The sequence below is a fragment of the Mauremys mutica genome, chromosome 16, assembly GCF_020497125.1.
Source record: "Mauremys mutica isolate MM-2020 ecotype Southern chromosome 16, ASM2049712v1, whole genome shotgun sequence".
Taxonomy (NCBI): Eukaryota; Metazoa; Chordata; order Testudines; family Geoemydidae; genus Mauremys; species Mauremys mutica.
This window is the reverse complement of record NC_059087.1, coordinates 18,480,309-18,505,752: the sequence shown is the minus strand read 5'-3', so window position 1 is coordinate 18,505,752 and position 25,444 is coordinate 18,480,309. Positions and strand designations below refer to the sequence as shown.

At 44.8% G+C, this 25,444-nt stretch overlaps 1 protein-coding gene across 1 annotated transcript in view; it reads right to left on the bottom strand.

The window, feature by feature from the left end:
* The window catches only part of HIC2 (HIC ZBTB transcriptional repressor 2), a 95,467-nt gene that overhangs the window by 6,207 nt on the left and 63,816 nt on the right, over nt 1–25,444 (bottom strand). Inside the window, exon 3 of the mRNA XM_044989999.1 lies at nt 4,840–4,983. The gene's annotated coding sequence lies outside the window, so the exon portion shown is untranslated. The remainder of the gene's footprint in view (nt 1–4,839; nt 4,984–25,444) is intronic.

Sequence of the window (25,444 nt, the reverse complement as noted above, 5' to 3'; positions counted from 1 at the left end):
AGCAGCACACAAAGGCACCAGATACCCACATTTATCATCTAGTCATGTAAAATATGACTAACTTCTGTCATCGAGCCATATGGATGGGGAAGGGGAGAAACGTTACTTACAACATAACTAAACACAACACCTACATATAAATAAATACCTATTGCTCAATCAGAGCAAATGGTCAGCTAGTTGCATTGTTCTCACTAACAGTGGGATTGCTGTTCTATGGGCACATAAAATCACTCTCTTTTTGTGGGGTGGGGTGTTAAGCTGTTCTATAAAAGGACATATGTGGGAAGGGAGACGAGAGACAACAATAGGTCTTGCCTATCCAGACAAATGAGAAATTTAGTAGGTTACTGAACTAAAACCCAACTTATTTCACAGTGTGCGTCACTTGGAAATAGTGATATCCAGGCAAATTTGTATACACAGAACATGCAATGTGCCTGAATTGCAAATGCCTGTTTGATATAAAGCTTTGCAGAGACAAAGCCCTGCTGCAGTTGCTCAGAGGAAAGACCTTTGATTACATCATATCAAATATATCAGGGAACTAGCTGTGGAGGCCCCTCTTGAAGTAGCCGGCATATTCATTTCCAACTTACAGCACAAATGCCAACTATGGAAGTAACTATCCTAAATGGGCAAGTTAGTACTCGGGGAGGGAGGGGGAATGTGTGAAAAAGAAGAAGGAAGTTTTACATTTGGACTCTTATTTACAATTTCTGAAAATACGTCTGTGACCTTCCTTCCTAAGCCTGGTCTTCTTTAGCTTTTTTAGCATGGTGCGTGTTCTTTAATGACGTCTGCTTATTACAGTGCTTCAGTTTTCGTTAAGTGTCTTTGTGCATCAGCATCACAAGTATTAAGTAATTGCTACCACACATTGCTATTTTGTAGGGCTCATGAAAAACAGTGAGCTTTCTAAAGCAACCATGGAGTAACAGAGAGTGGGCAGAAGATTTTAAAACCAGCAGTCAATTTTCAACTCCAGGCACTCCAATGCAATCTAATGGATTAAGAGTTCCCCAGACTAGAAGATTCCTGTTGATTTAGCAGCACCGTCCCAGGCCAGGTCTAGAAGCGCTTTGCCAGTATAGCTATATCTATTTTGCTAAACTGGCAAAAGCTCCTAGTGTGGACACTGCTTATTCCAGCCCCCACAAGCAAAATAAACTTTACCAGCAAAAAGAGATGGCACAGCTATGTCTGTCACAGATCACACCTCTTCACACCCCTGACTGACAAAGCTATGCCAGCAGATATTTGTAGTGTAGACCTGGCCTTTATTTGTATCTTCTGAAGCGCTGAGCAAATCATAAATCCATTACAGAAGTTGGTCCAAAACTGACCAACTCCAAACACCTACTTAACAGGGATGCATCTTGAGATAGAGTGCACCTTGTTCACTAGATGGGTGCAGGAATTATTCAGCAATCCATAGCCTTTAGGAGACTACACATAATTCCTAGGATGCTCCCAAACAGTAAGTAACAGCATAGATCCAATACAAAAAATACCACAGCATTCCAAATAAACAGTGAACATTACAACTTTATAATAAATACCTTGCACACTTGTATCATAGCTCTGAAAGGGGACAGGATCTTAAAGCTTTACAACTGTATCATGCTCAAGAGAAGTGACAGAGTCCTGTGGCACCTTATAGACCAGGGGTCGGGAACCTTTCAGAAGTGGTGTGCCAAGTCTTCATTTATTCACAAGGTTTCGCGGGACAATAATACATTTTAATGTTTTTAGAAGGTCTCTTTCTATAAGTCTATAATATATAAATTATTGTTGTTTGTGAAGTAAATAAGAGTTTTAAAATGTTTAAGAAACTTCATTTAAAATTAAATTAAAATGCAGAGCCCCCTGGACCAGTGGCCAGGACCCGGGCAGTGTGAGTGCCACTGAAAATCAGCTTGCGTGCCGCCTTCGGCACATGTGCCATATGTTGCCTACCCCTGTTATAGACTAACAGAAGTACTGGAGCATAAGCTTTCATGGGTGAATACCCACTTCGTCAGGACTCTGTCGCTTTTTACAGATCCAGACTAACATGGCTACCCCTCTGATGCTCAAGAAAGAGATTCCTGAAAAAAACAAAACCATCATCTGTGGAGCATCTCAAACACTAAAGTTGTTTTTGGACCACTGAAAGAAGCCTTGCTCTGTTCTAGGGGAAGGAAATAAAAAACAAAACTTGTTCCATTCCAGGAATAGCATGGGCACAGAGGGATTTCAGATGCTCTTCCATTAAGAAAGATACTTAAAAACATGGCAGACTCTCTTTGCTGACTAGGAGACGTATTACTGACATTTGTGATCAAACGCAATGGAGTGTCCTTTGAATACTGTCTAGGACCAAACAGGACTAGAGGTGTGTTCGTCACATAGTAGTAGAGATTACCCAGATATAAAGGAAGGCTACTGCCCAGTTTCAGTGACCCTGCAGTAACAGCAACTGCTTAGCATGCACCATTTCCAGAGGTGTGAACCTCATCAAGGATCCTGATGCACAATAAAGGAAGGAAACAAAATGGAGCCTTAGCATTACAGGGAATTCACCCCCACCCACAGCCAGCATCTAGTTAATGGAAAAGTGGGAGAGAACAGAAATGTTATGCTTCTAAGAAGATATTACACACAATGAACATCATTAAAATAAAGCTACGCTAACTAGGAGCTGACAGTGTCTTCATAAGCAATATTGCCTAAGGAACTGGATGCTTGTGAGAATTGATAATCAATGTATTAAATCAGTGGCTCATAGCCAAACTAGGGAATATTCTGGTCTGATGGGCATTGAATACAGTGTAGAACATACCACGTGCTCTAAGAGCTTTGCTGCTTTATTACAAAGTGAGAACAACTTAATCCTCTCTCCATTTACCATCAAGACTCCATAAAGGAAATTGGTTAAAATTAGACTGTCAAAACACATAAAAACAGCAACAAAAAAGAACTACTTAGGATGAAATACAAAATGCCACTACAGTGGTTTAGGATTGTTTAAGGACCATAAAAAAAAATAATTACACCCATCCCCCAAAGTAAATCCCAAAGAAACTAAGACTAACTATCTTTGCAACCTATGGCAGGAGGCACTATTTGATTTCACTGCTGAGTTTCAGACTGGAGTGTTAGACAGTGTTTATATTTCAAAAGGAACACCAGTGAAGCAAAGAATCATTCCAAAGCAGACCTAACGAATCACTCATTTTATTTAGAGAATTTGTAGGTGGGAGAGAGGCTAGAAACTGAGAAGCTGTGTATTGAAATAACTCTACTGTTGATAAAATCTAACAAGCGGAGATTAGAAATTATGTATCAAATTAGATGCTATTAATCTTTCGCCTACCATGCACATTTTAATATACAAAGGAAAAGGTGGTATTCTCCTTGACTGCCTGCTGTCCCCAGCAGCTCTGTGCACTCCAGTGAACATGAAAAAAAAAAAAGAGGGAAGTTTATTCCCTGTTCTGCTTTCTTCTTCCACCAATTTATTTGCCTTTACCAGTTAGAAGAATGGACTCTGTGTCCAACTGCCACCAAATTCCTGTGGGCAAGTCACTTCACTTCTCTGCTTTAGCTTCCCAATCTGTAAAATGGAGGTGAGAACACTTCGCTCTTTGCCAGAGGCTTGGGTGAAAAGTGCTCTATCAGGACGTATTCCTACTCCAACGCTCCCTTTGTCCCACGACCATCTGCACTGCGGGAATACTCCCCGCATGTTCATTTCATTGTGGTTTTTGGGACGAGGCACAGGAAACGTGGGCTCTCATGGACACTCACCTCCCCGCAGACTAGTGGTGTTTCACAGGTTCCCCTGGGGAGCTGCAAATGCCACGTAATTAAACACAAGCAGGGGGCCTGGGTTCAGCCCTAAAGCAGTCGAAGCCAGCCCTAGGGATGTGCTGACAGTGCTGTCACAAATGGCAGCCGCCCACCCCCTGAACACAGTGAAAGCACTGGAGCTGGAAGCAGTGTCAGTAAAGTGCCCCTTTTCATTCTCTCGCTCAAAAAAAGAGGATCAGCAAAAGCTCTAGGTGAAAGGGGTGAAACACCAGGAGATCCAGGTGGGAAACTGGCCGCAGCACCATGGTGATCACGGAGAGAGAGTCTCACACTTCGTCTCAATATATTTCAGATTAGCCCTGCAAGCAATACAAGGATAGAGGTGTGCACAGCAGGGGCCGAGCAGCATGCACAGTAGGAACAGGCTGCACAGTTGAAGCGGTAGGAATAGGGATGGGGAGAGAGGGGAGGATTGTGATATCTTGTCAAAGAGTAGGGTAAGACGTTGGGAAACAAACGGGAGCCACACTTGGGCTGCTGTGTTGGAATCAGTACTGTGCAGAACTGCTCTCAAAAAGAAAGGGAGTCTCTGCTTACTAAAGCAAATGCCTCAGAACGGCTGCAGAATCCGTTCTGCTTGGGTTTTGATACAAGCATCTTTCGGTTTGGTAGCCTGTGCTGGGACGTCTGGACATGAAACACTAGGGCAAAACAAGCTCAGCGTCTAGGGACCCCTGGCTTTTGTCCTCAAACTGTGCAAAGCGGAAAAGCAAAAAGGTTTGAGGATTCCTGCAGCACCCTGTCCCCCTGCCCAAAAGATAACAAGCAGTGCCAGATACCTGATGCACAGCAAACTGCACACGGGGCAGAAAAACCCAAGAGGGTGAAGAATGCAGGGATTCCTTAAGGCTAGTATGTGTTGACAATACCAGGAAAACAAAGGGACATCAGGTCTGCATAAAGCTGCAGCAAAGCAGGGGCACCTTGTCATGTGTTGAAACTATGAGCATTAGAATGCAGGTTAACCACTTTGTTGCCGCTTACCATGCCAGGTACATTGGACTAAAGGCACCTCCATCCAGTGCTGCCTGACGTGCCAGGTACATCCCATGATGTTCCATTGAAATCACAACAGGCCATCAATAGAACGTGGCTGCACAGATGCTGAATGAAGAACCAGCAGGGACGCTGTTAAATGCAATTAAAAAACTGCAATCAAAATTGAAATGTACATGTCAAACGGCCACCTAATTCAAAGACAACAACTGCTTCTATCGTTAACCCCCTCTCAGACTGTTGAGCTGCACAGAGCAGGGATGTGCAAACATTACGGGGAAACCCTTGCAAATGTCTTGGATCCCCTTCCCTGGCAAGCTCCTTTCTCAGAAATACAAGAACCCAAAGAGCTTCAGATGGGAACACGGAAATGCTTGCCAGGGTGTAGCTGTCCGTAAGACACCTTCATCGCCTCATTTTGCCCCTTGAAGGATATCTAGCAACTAGATACTACAGTGATGGGTGATTTAGAAATGCTTCTACATAGTTAAAAGCTTCATACCACAATCTTCAGAGTCCCATACTCTACACCAGAGGTGGGCAAACTACGGCCTGTGGGTCACATCCGGCCCACGGGAATCTCCTGCCCAGCCCCTGAGCTCTGGCCCGGGAGGCTAGCCCCCAGCCCCTCCTCTGCTGATCCCCTCCCCCCCCTCCCCCACAGCCTCAGCTCGCCCCACTGCTGGCGCAATGCTCTGGGCAGTGGGGCTGTGAGCTCCTGGGGCAGCTCCGGTCTCTGTGCTGCATGGTGGTGTGGCTGGCTCCAGCTGGATGGCACAGCTGCCTGTCCTGGTGCTCTGGGTGGTGCAGCTGTAGCGCCGCCAGCCACCGGTGCTCCAGGCAGTGCGGTAAAGGGGTGGCCGGGGGGGGAGGAGTCTGGATAGAGGGGAGAGGAGTGTGGGGTGGTGGTGTGGATAGGGGTTGGGATGGTCAGAGGGTGGGGAACATGGGGGCAGGGATCCTGGGGGGGCAGTCAGGAAGGAGGGGGGGTTGGATGGGGCAGCGGGGGGCAGTCAGGGGCGGGAGGGTCCAGGGGCAGTCGGGGACAGGGAGCAGGGAGGGGTGGATGGGGCAAGAGTCTGGGGGGGGGGGAGGGCTGTCAGGAGGTGAGAAGCCAGGGGGAGGGGAGTCAGATAGGGCCATGCCTGGCTGTTACCAGCCCGCCATACAATTTTGGAAACCCGATGTGGCTCTCGGGCCAAAAAGTTTGCCCACCCCTGCTCTACACAATGCTTTTTGCATGGCTATTGAAGCAGCACTTAAAAGCTGCCACTGCCCTACCTTGAAATCCTTCTGTCATAGAGCTGCCATCGCACTAAGCTAATCTGGTTTCCTGTGGACCCAATTATATACAGAAGGGGAAAGAGTCCATTATTCCAAGACAGCACCTCAGGGCATGCCTACCGCACAGGCACGACAGTGGCATAGCTATGGTGCTGCAGCTATTCCGCGGTAGCGCCGTAGCATAGATGCTTCTTGCACTGACAGAAGAGGCTTTTCCATCTACCTAGTTAATCAGTCTCTCCCAGAGGCAGCAGGTAGCTGTGTTTACACCAGGGATTAGATCAACCTAACTACAGCGCTCATGGCACAAAAATGTTCACACCCTGTGTGATGTAGCTCTGCTGATCTAATTTTTAAGTGTAGACCAGGCCTCAGTGTACCACAATGATAATGGAGCTCTTTGACAGTTTAGGACTTTCACTGTGTCTCAGTGATTGAGGATTAAACCGATTCATGGCAAACTACATCGTGGTCCCCACCTAAACCGTAGGTCATTCTTAACTACATCGTTATGGGCTGTGAAAATGTCATGTTCTGTGCGACACAGATAGCTCAGCCACTGTAGAGACAGCTAGGTTGACTGAAGAATTCTTCCATTGACTTAGCTACCGCCTCACAGAGAAAAACCCCTTCCATTGTTGCAGGAAGCATCTACACTGCAGTGCTGCAGCTGAATGTTGTTATACATTGAAATGTATAATTCAGAACCACCCTTTCCTGCCTAAAAGAAAAAATTATGCGTCCTCCCCGTTTTAAGTGAATGTTACACAGATGCTCCAGGCTTGTGAAATTTAGTGCAATTCCTACAACCACAGTGCCTCCTCCCTCAGAGTTACCATAATCAAATAAAGAAGGATTACTGAGAAGGATAATCCTTTGGATGAGACATTAAATATGGGTCCCTTTATAGGGCTGATTGTAAAAGTGGTATATACCACTTGTGAAATCAGGGAAGTAATTAAAACTAAATTTTGCCTCAAATAGAAGAAGAGCCCGCAAAGCACTTTTAGTGCTGTGAATTTTGTCGTCAAGTGAACACAGTTACACAATATGTCTGGGCCTGATAAACCAGGGGTTCAAGGACAGAACATGGCAAACTCTCTTCCCCTTCCCCAGCTCCTCTTGCGTTAGGAGCACACTGTCTCCCAGCATCCCTCCTACTATTGGTCTGCCTGGAAGCCTGTGGACATTCTTGTCCCCCCTTCCCCGGAGGACTTTAAAGGAGGACAAGATAAAACCCAGGAAGAGGAAGGATGGTTGGAAAGTTCTCAGAGGGCATTTGATTTGGGCCCAGGCCTACCTGGCTTGTCAGGCATAGTTTTTATAAGGGATTGCGTTGATATTTCATAATTTTCTCAGCAAAACTAGAAATTACAAACGACAAAGCTTGTCCAAGAGGAAATAAAACCCCTGCCTAGCTTCATAGTTACTCATGGACTAGAAACCTTGCCTAGCTTCACAGGACTCTCAGCAATGAGGTTCGGCTCCCCCATTAGGGAGCAAAATATTACACATTTGCACAGCTCTAGTTCTTTTTGCCTGCCTTGTGTGCCTGTCCAGCTGGGAGTTAATGATCTGATAGCACTTCTCAAATCCTGGCTATCACTTCCATGTCCCAGAAAAATCAAACTGCAATTTCCTTAAAAGGGATTGTTAGTAAATGAGGACCACTGGCCTTGCAGCTATAAAGCTCCTCCCTGGAGAGGATACAGAATGCAGAGAGACGGTTCTTCAATCTGCCTGGACGTCTGCTGGGTTCAGGCCCAAAATATATGGAAAGCTAAACCAATACCACTTGTATCCTTACAGTTTCGTAACTAAGTCATTTTCATGCTGAAATAACAGGCCTTTTGTATTAAAATTATAGCTGTCAAAACAGGCCAAATTGTTTATTGACAAGATTTCATCAAAGAGGTGAAATTTAAGCATTTACTCTCTTACTGACCCAGTTTGCACTGAACCAGGATCAGCAGTGCAGAACTGGTTTAAAACAACAAGACCACTGCCAGTGTGAAAAGCCTAAGATGTGTTTAAACAGAGTGACTGTATTCGCTTAGACACAAGGGTTTCAGCCCCTGCGAACTGGAACCTTTACCTCTCGTCTCTTTCTGGAGTAAGCCAATGACATCCAGGCTGCGGGTAAACTACTGCTGAGTACATAATGGTGGCAGCATGTGCCAACACTAACTCTGTGAAGCACGTGGAGATACCCAGCTTAGGAGGGGGGTGCTGAGCAAGGCATTAAAGCATTTCTGGAATCTGGAGTGAGACAGCAGCTCAAATGCAGATTTACACACAGATTACAGCAATTTGCTACTCGCTACTGTGAAGCAAGAAGCTCTGCTCAGTGATTTCTGCTGTAAGGGAAGAACAGCTAATAGAAACAACACAGAACTGTTTAAATAAAGATATATTTCCCATTCGTGGCGCCTCCCACTTCACACTGAGGCCAAGCTTCCCACTGGTCTCTGCCTGAGCTGCCCATCCCTAAGCAGAAATCTTGTCCAGAACACGTTTGTCTACTGCTGCCCACATGAACCAGCAACCACGGAGCAGTGAAACCCTTGTGATATTTGCCAAGCATGATGGACTCCAGGGATGTAGCAGAACCATGAAACAAAAACCACAAGAGACAGGAGGAGCAGGTAGCAAGCAACAGACGCCGACACTCCTGCAACTCACAACTGGCTGAACAAGCTCACCAAAACCTGCATTTCGACAAAACCCCACCAGACAAAGGCAGCCCTAAAGCCAAGCAGTCTCTTATTTCAGAGAGATGTCCATATCCTTAAGCTAGGGTGACCAGATGTCCCGATTTTATAGGGACAGTCCCAATTTTTGGGTCTTTTTCTTATATAGGCTCCTATTACCCCCCACCCCTGTCCCGATTTTTCACGCTTGCTGTCTGGTCACCCTACCTTAAGCAGACCCAGCACACACAAGCAAAAGACACCCCAACGCACCTACAAGCCAGGTCCCTTTGCCAGAAGCTGGGAATGGGCGACAGGGGATGAATCACTTGATTACCTGACTGTTCATTCCCTCTGGGGCACCTGGCACTGCCCACTGTCTGAAGACAGGATACTGGGCTAGATGGACCTTTGGTCTGACGCAGTATGGCCGTTCTTACGTATGCAAAATTCATCTAGCTTCTAACAGCCAGTTAGCTTTGGGCCTTGATATACAGAGTTCTTCCTTTAAGATTTATCTGAATGTCCTAGACCTTTCAAAGACTTTCATTGGTTAATTCATAGGACAAGCGCTAATCCTGAAGTGGTAAGCTCCTAGGGACTGCAACGATGACACGGGATAGGAAGAGAAAAGGCTTCTAGTCGTAGGATGTGGCACAAGGGAGGGACTCTTGCCTAGAGCAAGTCAAATGGTAAAGGTTCCCCCTACCTGCCCTGGCTTGCCATGTTTCACCGTAGGATGGCAGGCTAGGGGAGTGGGCATATAACAACTCCCTGCCAAAGCTGGCAAGTGACTCATGAGAGGTGGAAAGAAGTCGAGGAGAGGCTTTGCCCATTCTGGGGACAGAATTTACTATGCTTTTATCTTAGAGCTTCAAGAATGAGCACATTTCCTCTTTGGGTTATAGGGTTAAAGCTGAAATCCAAAACCTCCAGGCAGGCAGGTTTCCCCTTTAATCATCTTCCTTTGGATAAAACTAGTGTGATTGCCAAACCAAGTGCCACGTACAATGGCAACCAAGTCCACCATCAGCACCAGCAAGATGCCTGCCTGACCTATGCTGCATCACATAAAATCAACATCCAGACTCTACAGCTACGAACTAACTTATAAACCAAGACAGCTACATTCTTAAACCCCATCATTCGTTCTTCCAACCCCTACTTCACTCCCTTTCCAACAGGGCACTGGAGGAGAAACATGGGAAACCCCAGAGAATCCAAGACCACACACAGCAGTGTAGCCAAACATCCTGCCAAGGATACAGCTAACGACACAGAGCTCTAGGTCACTGAGATGTACAGGCTGCTTTGGGGTGCATTGTCCACCCATTATTTATAGACTAACTCTTTGCTCAGTGTTAATGATTGTTTCTCCTGATTTGAAAGTGGGCACTGCACATGCACTGCTGCTGTCAGCAGCTCTGAATAACTCTGCAGAAGTCCTGTTCCAATGTGAAGCCATTCTCCTCAGCAAACCCCAACAATGACACTCTCTCCAGCAGTGACAGTAAATAAAGAGGTGGTCAGGGATGGGAAAGGCACAAACATTCCCAATGTCATAAGAGAGGAGCAGGACATCAGAGTGCTGGCCAGCCTGCAGGATGGAGGAAACAGTGGCTGTGGAGTTTAGTTGGCAAGAGAAGAGAGGAAAACAAGGTTTTAGGTTTTCAGACCTGGTCTGCACTTAAAATTTAGATCAAGCTAGCTACATTGCTTGGGGGTGGGAAAAATTCACACCTCTGAGCACCACTGTTAGCCACTGTTAAGCTAAAACTAGCTTCCGGTGCAGACACAGCTACATCAATGGAAGAATTCTTCCATTGACTTAAGTACTGCTGCTCAGGGAGGTGGATTAACTACACCAACAGAAAAAAGCAGTTCTGTTAATGCAGGAAGCACCTACTCTATGGGCACTACAGTAGCATTGCTGCAGCTGTGCTGCGGCAGCACCAGTAGTGTAGACGTACCCTGGATCCTGGAGTGGGAGGGAGGGCCCCACTCAATCTCTGGCACTCTCCTTTGCCTGACTGTGGCTATCTCTACCACTTGCATTGTTGCAATTGCCAGTAGAAAATTAAGAGTTAAAAAGTTTGTTAAACCCGTGTTCGGAGTGCTGAGGGAATGGGGCAGATCTGAAGACCGACTCTCCCACACAAGTCCCATTTATTTTGTGTCCTCCCTTGAAGCTCCTGGGCTCAGTGAGCTTTGCTGGTTGTGTCAAGAGAGGAGCATTCCACACAGAGCTGACTGCACAGTGTAATAACCCCATACACTCATTGCTACAGCAGCTGTACTAAAACCCAGTGTGAAGGCAGTGATGAGAAGAGCTGAGGAGAGGAGAAGGTATATGAGCACATTTTGCGCTGCTACAAGAACTTAGACCAAGCTGTCATTACACTTCTACATCCTGACTACCTGAGAGCACAGAAGTTGGGTGTGCTTAATATACAGAGAAATAGATTTTATCACCACAAGTATTAAATTTTTGCCTAGACCCAAATGTCTGTGCAGCTAGTGATGAGGTAATGCATTAAACAGCGAAGTCGTCATCCATCTCCTCAGCAAGAAATGAAGGAGGTGCCTTTGGCGCTCAGTTACCTCCAACAGCCATTATGCACTATGAATTGTTTGTTAAATACTAACTGGTTCCTCAGCCCTCTACAGATTTCTACACCTCAGAGAAGTTTCCACTTCTGAGTGAGCTGCTAGAGACTATTGTCCTGGAAAGTCCTCCCCCTCCCACCAATAAAAAGCAAAAAAGAGTAAAAACAGTGAAAGATTAAACTGGCCACAGATTCTTCAGGACAGAGCACATGTCTTACTTTGTAAAGCACCATTTAACTTTACAGAGCACCAAATAAGGAGTAGTAAATAATAAATCATCATGGAGCAGAGATGCTGTCTGTAAAACTGCAAAAACACGGCTGTTCCATACCTTAATCTGTGCTGTTGGTAGGACTGCTAGAGATACTGGTTGCCCTCAGCTGACTTACTCTAACAAGCACCCCTGTTTTTATTTTAGAGGTGATTTGGAAGATTTCCTATGCTGGACATCTGCTTTTATTGACACTGTTGAGATCAATCCTCCCCATCACCTCTCTGTTAAAACATTAAAAAAAATACTGTGGGAGATTTCTCTTCCCTTCATCCAGTATAGACTAATTTGCCAGTCTGCACCTGTGTACCACTAATGATTATTTACAAAGCATTTGTGTCTGTCTAGGCATTTATACCATGCTGAGCACCATGGTAGCTAAGCATACCACTTGCTTCATATAATTTGGAGGACCAGATTTTGCTGTTACTCCATGAGCATCTTGGCTGAGTCGGTAGAACCAGAGTCTACAGCACAGTAATGAAGAGTTCCCCACCCTCCTACCCCCCACAGCTCTCTTTTAGCTCCCCACCTTCCTATATCGCTGAGTTTTCACTCCTACGCGTTCTGGCACCAGTTTCAAATACTGATTGAATTCAACGTGGCATAATCTGAAGCAGATCCAACAGCACACCTTGCAAAATTCTGTTTGCTTGGGGTGTGCGATTTTGTGTTTTCTGGAGAAGTGAGTGAAACTCCATTAGTATTTTCCATCATCATCACCACGATAAAGGCAGGAGAGTAGATATTGACCTGGGGAGGTATACTGTCGTAACAATTCTATTAAACCAATTTAAAGTACATTCTGTGGGTTACAAAACAATCAAACCGTGAGTATGGGGCAACTAGGAAAGTCCCATTATCAGGATTACCTATGGGTGTTTTGTTGGTAACTGCCTGAATATCCAGGGTTAAGTATTTCAAAAGTAATTCATCTTCAGTTACCACCTATGCAAACTGCTAGTTTAACTGCCTATTAATTTGCTGAAGGACAGAAGCCTCAAGGAACATTTTATATGAGGACAGAATGGATTCCCTTAGTTCTTTAAGCTATATTAGCACAACCTCATTTGGCAATTGCCCCCAAGGGTGCTGGGGAGCAGAGAGGTGAGGCAAATTCTATTTATAGAGGATAACCCTGGAAGAAACAGGAGCTACTGGAGAATCAACCATGAGGGGTGAGGCTGTGACAATGCTGAATCTAGCAAGAGGTGCAGACGCACAGTGTTTGTGACAAAGAAAGCTCTCACAACATGCAATAGGTGGGGCCACGTTCAAGTTTTAGGCTTGGCTGGCAGGTTTCATAGGCACTCCTGAGAATTCACATAGGTGTATTCAAAAGCTGCTGCAGGAGTGAAGAACTAAAGGCTATTTAACTATAAAAGACTGCTGAGTCACTTCCTATAGCGCTCTCCCCTTCCCACACTTGAAGGGGTGGGTGGTAAAAAACAGCAGGCTGGACTGAAACTACTGCACTGGTTTAAATGGAGTAGTTGTTCCCAATACGTTTACAGCCATCAGATCAGAGTCTGGCCCAACAAAACAGAACAAATTCTATCAACAACCACCTCCAGGAACATGGATGCTGCACATCAGGGGGAAAAAGTATGGTTACCACTCTGCCATTTCCATCTGAGCCCACTAAAACAAAGTAACAGAATCAAGGAGCTCTCTAGAAGGGATGCTGATGTGCTCTTTGGAAGAATATATTTGGACTAAAACTTCACTCTTGGCATGGTGTATTCTCAACACCGGTACCCAATATTTAATCGCCATCACTTGCAGGACCTTGGCTGAACAGCATTTAACCACATACAACCCTACCACTGAGGTGTGCTAACTTAAATTCAAGCATCATTGTGCCACAGTGCAAGTTCTGCATCCTTGCTCCCTCAAACACACACCTGGTGAGGCTCAAGCAGGTGAAGAAACCGCACTAACCAAGAACCCTAATCACTCTAGGTAGGAAACAGCCATACTCGGATGCAATCCAGCGGTCTTTAACCCGTGGTTGGTTGATTGCCTAATCAATCTACTACCCTAGCTATACAGTATTCAAGGTGATTTCTCTAGAATTCGGCAGAGATGTTCATCTTTTTTTAATAAAATAAACTGCTCTTCCATTTAAAAGAATTAGAATAGCAAAAATCGCCTCACCATACATACATCCTGCAACAGGGAACTAGTCCATCCTGCGACAGGAGAAGATAACGTACTAGTAGTAGGTCTTCTCCATGCCCGACTACTGTGATGCTAATGTTTTCAGAGGCTTTTCTCCTCAGCTTCCTTATTAATACCACTGTTCCTGCAGACCTTAGAGTAACAACAATACACCCGTATCCAAGAGTCTGTGCATCTCTGAGTTCTCACAAAGTTAGTCCTTGCATATCTAGGTCTCCCACTGAAGTCAATGAGAGTTTTGTAACAAGGTATTTACTGGGCCCCTCGTCATCTTACACAGGGGAGAAATCCTAGATGGCTGAGAGCAGCCTGGAGAAACATTCCACTTTCAAAGGGGGTTATTTCCTTTTTTTAAAAAAAAACACTCACTTTTTTTAGCCAATTTTTCATCAGTCTGGTTTAATGCATCCCAGCTGTATATGAGAATGCTGGCTCCCTCACAGAGATATTCCCAACTGTACATATTCATTTCTGAACAGGTAATGGGTTTTGGCACAGCTGCTGGATCCTATGCAGAGGTTGGTTGTGACATGTTGGGAAAGGAGTTGAATTCTCATCTCCTGTTCTAACTGGGAGACAATTCAATGAATACACCCAAGAACCTGATTTTTTACTACGTTTTACTGTTCGCATTTTTATTTTCGGTGCTATTGCTCTCTCCCACTGATTGTGCCCTGACTATTTAGCAAAGAGATTCTCTGACACCTCTTCCTGGAGTTTCTAACAGGGAGAACTCAACATAGCTTTGTTGGGTTTAGTTGGTATACAAAGAACGGACATCACTGACAGCCACAGAAACATCTACAGTGTTAACAGCAGCGCTTATAGGTAGCTTCTGTCCCTGAAACTGCAGAGCCAACAAAGGGATCTTGGACAGGAGGCTTGGTGTGTCTCAGAAGAAAATTGTCTTTTAAAAAAATTATATATATATATATGGTCTTAGTAATAAAGTGGAGGAAATAAACAGAGCTTTGGAATTCTGTATTCCCTCCATGACTAGGGTAGTTTTAATAGAAATTCCTGTATTGGGCCTAAACACACAAGCTGAGATTTACAAAAGGAGCTTAAGAGTATGTCTACACTACAATTAAAAACCCGTAGCTGGTCCGTGCCAGCTGACTTGGACTCATGGGGCTCAGGCTGAGGGGCTGTTTAATTGCCATGTAGATGTCCAGATTTGGGGCTCTAGAACCCTGTAAGGTGGGAGGGTTCCAGAGCTCAGGCTGCAACCCCAGCCCAAATGTCTTGTCTACACCACAATTAAATAGCCCTGCAGCCTGAGTCAGCTGGCACGGGCCTGGCGTGGGTCTCTAATTGCAGTGAAGACCTACTGTAAGTGACTTAGGAGCTGTTGAAATCCCCACCCACAGTGATTGTTTATACATACTACAAATTTTAGAAAACTGATGAATCGTATTCCCATTTTAGGATATAAAACAAAATTTAAAAAAACAAACGAACAAACCACGGGCTTATCTAAAACACATTAGAACTTTAGGGAGAAGAAAATTCAGATTCAGATCTGAATTTTACATTTAGGATTGCTTGTAATTAAGAAACAAAACCTAAAATCTAAACCTCCATAATTTTGCGTGAGCGAGATATTTAAATCTCCAAATTGAAACCAACACCTAAATGCTTTTTTCCCTGGTTTGAATTAAAAACAAAAACAAAAAAACCAAACAACTGTAAGTATCCCTCTTTCCTGTTCTGGCAGCTGAAATTTCACAGGAAAATGCCAGACTTTTGCCAAGGATAGTGGAAAGTCTCATGAGAATGCTAACCTACTAAAAAATCCTCCACTTAACATGGCCAAAATCCCAGTGGATCTTGCTGGATGTCAGCCATTTGGAATTCAGCACCATTGAATTCAAACCTTAGCCCCCAATGCATCCTTCTTGGATCACTGCTAATTAAAAAAAAAAAGAAAAAATTGTTAGGTATTTGACTCTTACTTTTAATTAATTGCTATTTTCCTAGAAAGGGTAAAGAGTATTTTTCTCTTAATGAGCCAAATTACTGGAGAACTCAGTGACAGATTATCTTAAAAATAGTTTGAAGGAAAAAAATAAATTGGAAGGAAAAAACTCCACAAAACAAAAAGCACTTTACCGCCGCAGGGTTCCTTTCCCCTGCTGCGCACAACCATTACATGCAATTCTGCCTCCCCATTTGAGACACTGAATCTGAAAGATCCAGCATAAAAGACCTGGTGAACACTGTGGCCGATAAGAAATGTTTTTTTTTTAAAAATAAAGATGGTTATAACGACACTGAAATAATTAGAATATTCACAAAAGTTCCCCTTGGATTCAAGTCAGCATGTGGGAGTGAAGGATTAAGATCAAGTCAGATGCTGAGATATCAAAGCCTGCATACTAAGGTGCACTGGTGTTTCTTGGGGCGGGGATGACTACCTAATAGCAGACACCGCAAGCAGCATAAGAAAGAGAGAGAAGTTTGTTTGTTTAAGTCTGATATGAGAGAAAGAGTAACAGCTCTGGCCTAGTGTAGGCAGGCTCTGGGCAAGCTTTTCCCAACTACGCTGCCAACATATGCCAACCCTGAATTAAACCAGGACTTACTGGTATGCCCACCCTTACACAAGCTGGAAATGTCATTTGTGTCAACGTCTTCTGTCAACAAAACTGGGGCCATTTTATTGTCTCTTCTCCTACATGACACAGTAAACGGAGTTACTCTTTGATTACAATAAAGCAGGCAGCCACCTGAGCAATGAGAGTACAGTACTGAATTTTGTCATCACCTTCCATACCAGATCTCAAAGCTTTTCACAAACCTTCCTGGACACAGTTGTGAGGGAGAGCGTATTACTCCCATTTTACAGCTGAGGAAAACAGGGCACAGAGAAGTCAGTGACTTCCCCCCAGGTCGTACTTCAAGTCAGTGACAGAGACTAGAACAGAACCCAGGTTTCCCCAGCCCCAGTCTGATGCTTTAATCACTAGATCATTCTTCCTCTTGTGGAATGGAAAGGCTCCCTTCCATGGAGATTGCGACTCTCTTTCTTAAGAGTAGCTATGGAGAATTTCTGTCAAAAAGAGGAAGGCGGCGATAGTGGAGATGGAGAGCCAAAAGGAGAAAAAAGAATGAGTAATTAAATAAAAGGCACGTGATTCCCTGTGCAGGGATGAGCTGCATGTCCACCCCATAGGCAACATGAGATTTTCCTGAGGGGCAGCAGCCCTACCTCACTTTGGCCTGGAAGTCTCCTCCCCAGCACCCCATTTTGTTTTAGGCTAAAGCGATATGAAGATCAAGCCATGCAGGACGCACTTTACTTTTAAAAACAATTCTCTTCCCTTTCAGGAGCTCAGTGAGGATATTCGTTGGCTTGTATAGCCCCTTCCCTGAAACGATGCAACAGCCCAGTGAGACGGAGAATTCAGAGGTTCTCCCGAATGGCCCTGAAGATACAGCTGGAATCTGCTGCCATGCATTGAATCAGCCGATTCAGTAGGTAACAAGGTCTTCTGAAACCAAGTCTAACAGTTCCAGTGATTTAGTGTTCCTGCCTGGACTTGCCAAAAGACCTTAATGCAAATACAGCCCCAGGAAAATGAGGGTGGGCTCTATGGTTCCCTCCCCACTCAGGGCTTTTTCTTCAATCCCGATGCACTTCATTACAATTGCACTTCAACTGAGATTTCAGTTTATTTTCTGAAGCAGGGAAAGGGGGTTAGTAACCCACAAAGGGCACAAACTCTGGTGTTCTAGAGGATTTGCAGTCTTCTCAAAGGGGTGTTTTGTCCATTGACATGTTTGCTGTCACATGAGCCACTGGATTCCAGGCAAGTAAAACAGGCTCGCTCGCTCCCAGGAGTGACACATTCAGGCATGGCATTACTTTTCTTGAGGGTATTTACAGTTTACTTTTTAGTGCTACTTTAAGTTCAAAGAGTCTAGTAAAGCCCCATTAAGCCATTTACATCAAACTGGTTAGTTAATTATCCTGTTGTAGACTTTAAATTAGTGATTTATAACCCCTTCCCAGAGATGCCAGTATTTTGAAGCAATTCAGCAGGGCAGGGCATTTTGTGGGGTGGGGTGACAGATGGAAAAAACACAGACTTGTGTTGCACTCAATTAACTTTTTGGGGGAGAGTGGGGGAAGACACCCCACTGTTCAAAAGGTGGCAGGGTTCAGGAGACTATTAGCACGAGCTCTTCCCTCCATTATAAGGCTGTGTCACTTCAATACTTGTTATAAGGGCACTTCCTTTTTAAAGGGTATTTTTGTTCCTGTAGGCTTGGGTTATTTCCATCAGTCCTTCCAGCCCATTCAGAGTTTTCGTAGGTAAGTGAATGGTGCCCTTAGGCCCATAGCCGCAAAAAGCGAGTCAAGCCCCACAAGAACAGCAAAAAGGACAATTTCTCTTCCCCATCCCTACCAGCTATTGCGAGCTAGAGGTAACTGACCTATTAGACCAGTATGCTGAGTTTTACTGACCAATTAAAGGGTGACTTAAAGCCACTGCTAAATTCAAACATACATACATACATGCATACATACATACAGTTAGGAAGTAACTTTGGTGCCAATCCTGCAAACTGCTTTATGCAGACCAGTCCCTGTGCTCATCTGCAGCCATACAAACTTCAGGGATCCATTCCCACAGGCCAGCTTGCAGATTAGGGCTTTCAAAAGGTGACCCATTCTGTTTTAGGTGTGTGAAAATGTCAAAGAGAGTGTTTCCATTCAAAATATAACAAAGAAAAGTGGTCCAACTGTGTGGAAAAGCCCCACAAAATGTAGTGTTTTTTCTACTCCCAAAACGGTCCCCCTTCCATGGAAAAGAAATCTCATTTTCAAGCAAACTCAATATCAATTCAAGTTAGAAAACTTTGAAACTTTTCATTTCACAGGTTTTTTTTAATGTGAAAGCGGCCATTTCATGAGGATTTGGCATAATACCCCACAAAGTTTTGGCATCAAAAAATGGTCTAGAACAATAGGATGAAACAGTTTCAAACAAAGTTCTGTGAAAATAAAATCACTTTTGCACAATTTACTGCTGCAAACTGCAAGCTTGAGGTCTTCTAATAAAAACATACGCAAACAGAGGAATGCTTAAATTATCAAAGAATAATAATAAAACATTCTCTGAATTCCCCTGCCTTTTCTTGGAAGTGGTTATACCCAAACCATCAGTCAGGGTATGTCTTCGCTACAGCAGTTATACCGCTGTAGCACTGTAGTGTACTCTTGCTATAGTGACAAAGGGTTTTTCCATCGCTGTAATAAATCCATCCCTTTGAGAGGCGGTACCTAGGTCGATGGAAAAATTATTTTGTCAACCAGTGGTGTCTACACTGGGGACTTAGGTCAGCTTAATTACGTCTCTCAAAGCACACCTACATTTTAGGTGTAGACCAGGCCTCAGTCCAGTAGCTGTTCTGTTGTGCTAATCCCTCTGGAAACACATAGTAAGGTAAGTTCAAATGCAAATCTCAGCCTCAAAACAGCCCATCACAACCTGAACATTAGGATTCTAAACACAGTAGATTCATTTTTTGAATTCAATAGGAAGAGGAGAGAAGGGGGAAAAACAGTTTGCTCATCTATCCACACCTTTCCTTTACTTCCCTAAAACCTTCCATTCCTAAGGCATGCAACAGCCATGACCGTTTCTAGAACAGGTGTGTCCCATTAAATACATCCCATGTCACACTTGTGTCCCTTGGACACTGTTCTAGGGATTATTTAGTACCACTGCACACCAGCTGTACTTCACCGCACAGAGGTATCCTGTAACACCCTGCAAAGAGGGGGAGGGGGGACGCTACTCTCAATTGCGTACAGAGCCCCGACCATATGACCTTCTAGAGAGACATTCTACAGATTTGCAGTGGCATCTTACAAACACTTGTGCTCTCAGTGCATGCACAAATACGGAAGCAAATGCCATGCCTCACTACCCCAGACTAAAATAACGACAAGTATATTTTCAAGTTAAATGTACAAAGCGATTCAAATAATTATGCTGGGGTTTTTTCCATTTATTACTTGCAAATCCTTGGCTCATTTTATGCCAAATGAAAACATGGAAGATCACCTTGAAGGAGGATACAGAACTACATAACTAGGGAACACCTGCTTGGACTCTCTTCACAAGCAGGAACTGCTATTCAAATATTGCATAACAGGATTATCACAGGCTGACTGGCCCTTTAAGAGGAGTTGGGCTCAGCCTTCCCTGCAGCAGGCCAAGCCATCCTCCCAGCTGGTCCTAACTGACTAGGGATCAGAGGGCCCTAGTCAATTATTGGGTCCAGCTGGGGAGAGGTCAGAGGGTTTTTAACACAGCTAGGCAAGCTCAGCCAGAGGGAAGCCAGAAGGATGGTTGGGTTCCCTGGGACCCCAGAAAGACTGGGAGCAAAGCCAGGGCAGACCCTTAGAGTGGAAGATTCAGGTGTTTTATTTGGAACTTTGATTACTGTGGGAGGGAGAGCTGAGCCCTGGAGGAGCAGGTGACCAACCATCAGTTTTCTGTTACATTAGGACTCTGAGGGAAGAAGAGTGGGAGTCAGTGCTGTGGTAAAAGACTGGAAGAGGACAGAGTCTCAGCCCAAAAAGGCCAGAAGGCTGGGGGGGCTGAGCCATGTGCATCCACAGGAGCAACTGAAAAGTTGGATGAGCGGAAACTGAGGCAGGGAAGCCACAGGGCCTCGGAGGAGGTTAAAGCGTGACAAGAATCTGGAACAAAGAAAAGTGAGCAACAGACGCATCTAAACGTAAGTGAAAAGCCACCGGCGTCGTGGTGGTGGTATTATTATTGGTTATTTGTTTAACTGTTGCACCTAGGGCCTTAGTCCTAGACCAGGACCCCACTGTGCTAGAAGCTGTATAAACACAGAGCAGAAAGACAGTCCTTGCCCGATGGGGCACACAATTGAAGTGTAAGACAAGAGACAACAGATGGGGGAGTGCAAATAATCCAGGAGACAATACTGGTCAGCAGGATAGGCTGTGGTCTCTGCACACCAGCAGCCTGTTGTCAAGTTTTCTTTAGCCACTGTGGTAAAGGAGGGATTTGAAGGTGACTAATGAGTTGGCCTTATGGATGTTTGTGAGGATGCCACCAAGCGCCGGGGACAGCGTGGGAGAAAGCACTAAGGTGTGTGCTTGAAAATTCACGTGGGCAGTGGAGGCTGGCATCGTGGGTTGATGAGAGGCAAGCACCAGCAGCGTGACGGTGTATCAGAGATGGCAGGTAGGGTGGGGATTGACTGTGAAAGGCCTTGCAAGTGAATAGAAGCAGTTTATGTTTGATGTGATAGAGAAGTTCCAATTTAATTCTTAAGAAACTGTTGGCCCAAGACCCAGCATTTGCCAAAGGGGCTGCAGGTTACGAAGAGGAGACTTGAGGCAGCAGGTCAGTAAGTCTCATCGCCTACAGCAGATACCAAAGAAGGGCAAATTGAATAGTAAAAGCTTCTTGGCAACACAAAGAGCAATGCTAGTTTGGTGGCCAGTCATTACTTCTCTGTCCTTCTCCACCACAAAGGGGCCAGCTGGACATCCCTACACACGTGGACTGTCACTGCATCACCTCCTACCCCACACAAAAGGCAGCTCAAAGTATGTGGTGGGGAGCCTGGGAACTGCTGGTGGCAAGCTGTCCCAGGATGACATTAGCACTGGTTCCCAAACTGTGGGGCGCACCCCCCTAAGGAGGGTGCAGAGGGAAGTTTGGGGAGGCACAGCAGGGACTGGGTCAACCCCCACAGGAGGTGGGGAAGACCCAGCCCCACTTTGCCCCCTGCTCTGCTCCAGCCCAGTCCCCAGGGGGTGTGGACTGGGTAAGGGGGGGGGACAACTGAAAAAGTTTGGGATCACTGGGTTATATAGCAAGGCCAGAAGGGACCACTGTGACCATCTAGTCTGACCTCCTGCATAACACAGGCTAGAGAATTCCACCAAGTGATTCCTGCATCAAGCCCATAATTTCTGGTTGAGTTAGAGTATAGTTTAGAAAGGCATCCAACCTCAAATTAGAGAAGGAAAAAAAAAAAAGGACTCCAAGTAATGGAGAATCTGCCATATCCCTAGGTCAACTGTTCCAATGGTTAATTCAGATTGAACGGGCTGAACTCACATGAGTAGGGCTCTACCAAATTCACGGTCCATTTTGGTCAATTTCATGGTCAGAGGATTTTTAAAATCATAAATTTCATGATTTCAGCTATTTAACTCTGAAATTTCAGTGTTGTAATTGTAGGGGTCCTGACCCAAAAAGGAGTTGTGTGTGGGGGTGGGTCGCAAAGTTATTGTAGGGGGGGGGTTGCGGTACTGCTACCCTTACTTCTGTGCTGCTGCCGGTGGGAGTGCAGCCTTCAGAGCTGGGCAGCTGGAGAGCAGCGGCTGCTGGCCAGGAGCCCAGCTCTGAAGGCAGAGCCGCTGCCAGCAGCAGCGCAGAAGTAAGAGTGGCGTGGTATGGTATTGCCCCCCTTACTTCTGCACCACGACTGGCGGGGCGCTGCCTTCAGAGCTGGGCAGCCAGCCAACAGCCGCTGTTCTTCGGCTGCCCAGCTTGGACAGCGGTGCAGAAGCAAGGGTGACAATACTGTGACCCTTCCCCCCCCCCCCCGCACAAAATCTTGCAACCTCTCTTGGGTCAGGACCCCCAATTTGACAAACACTGGTCTCCCCCATGAAATCTGTATAGTATAGGGTAAAAGCACACAAGACCAGATTTCACAGGAGGAGACCAGATTTCACAGTCCGTAACATGTTTTTCATGGCTGCCAAATTCACAGGGCCCTACAGATGAGCATATCTGTCCATCTGTACTGTTGTGAAAGTAGAGACTGCTTCAGAAATAATGAGTAGCCTGCAGGCGTGAAACAAATGGATGCCTGAATGCCTTTAGTAGGGCCAGGCGCAGAGTCCAATCATCTTCTGATATCCAGCTTTTTTAGGACTGAGTGAGAGCAGGTTAGATGAACCAGCTACTCAATCCAGTTTAGGTCACCAGTGACGAGGGGAGTCCTTGGTTTCAGTCTAGGCCTTAGTAAACCTGCATCCATTTATCCCACAGAATCTCAAACTGGCTCTGTCTGCACAGGTGAAGCCTAGAGCTGGGGCATCCTCTGGCAGTTCTGGTTTGAGGTTTGTGTAGGCAAAACACACACATAGCTCTAATCACTGCTATTTCCCCTCTTTTCAAGAGACCCCAATTCATACCTACACAAACAGCTGTCAGCTGTACCCTTATTCTTTACTCAGCTTGGTCTTTGACCAGGAAAAGATCTGTGGCATGAAAAGATCTGTGGCATAAACATCACCCAATGTTCTGTGCCAACCAAAGTTCAACAGTTGAAGCTTTTCCTATCCCGAAGATTTTAAACCGTTTCCACTCTTCACTGCTATTATAGTGACTGCTATATCAGGGATTTCTTGGCAGTCAGAGTATGTCTACACTGTAGCTGGAAGCCAGCCTTGAGCTAGCCCTACACAAGCTAGTATGCTAAAAATATCAGTGTGGACATCACAACTCTGGGGGAGACTTGGTTTAGCCACCTGAGCTCAGAGCCAGGGGTCAGGTGGGCTTGAGAGTGAGTTGCCGCATACACAGTACTATTTTTAGCATGCTAGCTAACACGAGTCTGTCTACCTGGGCTTGGAAGCTTGCTCCCAGATGCAGTACAGACATACCCTTAGTGGTCATCTGGGTTAAGGGTCCTTCAACTCCACAAGCCACTCCACAAGAAAATGAACACACAACCCAGCTCTTCTGCTGTTTTTCTTCCATAAAGCCAAAATGCAGGATGTTAACATTCCAGCTACTGAAAACCAACCACAAGATCACATCTGCCTCACCTGGAAAGAAGTTTAAACCCAACTACTTTTCTGTTCCTCGCAACAAACAGGATGCAAATCTAGGGAATCTTTCATACTGAATTGCTACTTGGTTAAATAGAGACTTAGTTAAGAGAGCAGTAAAATATATTGTCTTCAGCTCTGTAGTGCAATCACTCGCTTCCTTTGCCAAATGCAAGTGTCAGGCCTGGAGGAACTCCTACCTCCATGGACAAGGTCAACTTATTACTCTGACCAAACGTGCCCAGCTCTGGACTGGGATAGTACATACACCTAGCCACTGGGTCTTCATTTCGAAGTAAATGCGGAAAAGGGTTCAGGTTCTACGGGGAAAAATAGCTAATTTCAGCTTGATGCACAAGGATTTAGCTGCCAGTTAATAGTTGTGTAGAAACTGAACTGTACAATAGCTTATATCCAGGAGTCAGTCCAAGTGTTGAACTCTCACTGCTCTCAGCATAGCTAAGCACCTAATCCACTCAATGTTCTCCAGCAAACTATGGCTATTTCGAGAAACGTCAACCTTGGGGTATAAACTCCTAGCAACATTCCCTTTAAAACTTGCCTGAATGCATTGTATAACTGAAAGGAGTTTTTAGTGAAACAGCAAAAATCCCACTGCCATTAAGAATAAAAATTAATGAGCTACTGAACAGCAATGATTATTCAGAAGGCTGTCATGTTTACTGTGAAACCATTGCCATAAATTATGGGTTTTTTTAAAAATGTAATGTATAAACAACCCACATTTTAAAATTTTATCCAACAGCTCAGCATCCAAATCATTTTACCATTGGACGGACTGCCTTTCAGATCATTTTTTTCCCCTCCTAAATTACAAGACCAAATATACGGTTAAAGGGTTAAATAAAAAACAACCCCCTTAAATTTTCTCTTTCCATACATAGAGCACAGGAAGATAGAACAGCTGTACATGATTGTCAGCATGCTGACACCACCATATCACTTAAATTTTGCTCTCACGGATTCCTATAGTTGATTTGCTCTCTGAGAGGTATGGAATATTGGTGTTAAATGCCTGCTGTTCCCCCCCCCTCCCTTTAAAAAAAAAAAATTTTGGGGGAGAAAGGAAAGTCCAAGGCTGCGTTATATGTGTGCATAGTATTATAAACACTCCCATGCAGAGTGGGTGCCATTAATTTTTTTTTTGACATTTGTCACATTGCAGTATTTGCGATATTTCCTGTAATAAACTTGCTACAGTGTTTCCTATTCTTAACTACCATGTGTGGTTAGCAACCATTTCTTAATGGCACCTACTGTACACTTCCCACAACATCCTCCAAGCTTCTACTAATGTTCAATTCTGAAAGCGTAAGTAATAATAAAACCACACCCAAAACCCCCAGAAAACACAGACATTTTCCATTCTGCTTCGCTTTCCATGGTGTAATGATGGAGAGGCTGATGTGCTGGATACTGGTGAAGCTGGAACCTCTACCACACTTTCATAATATCCCTTATTAGAAAATGGGCATTGTGTCCGTTTAAAAAAAAACCATACAAATTTCCAATTAATAGTTACCATTTAATCCTGTTGTCCATCTACATTTCCTTTAGCTGCTTGGATTAGGGAGAGGTGGTTATGGAAAATATAAAACATATCCTGAGTATAAAAAGATGAAGCATATATTGCCATCAGGGAAAGTATAAAAAACAGCCTTTCCCCTGAGCAGAGCCCACTTTACATGAAAA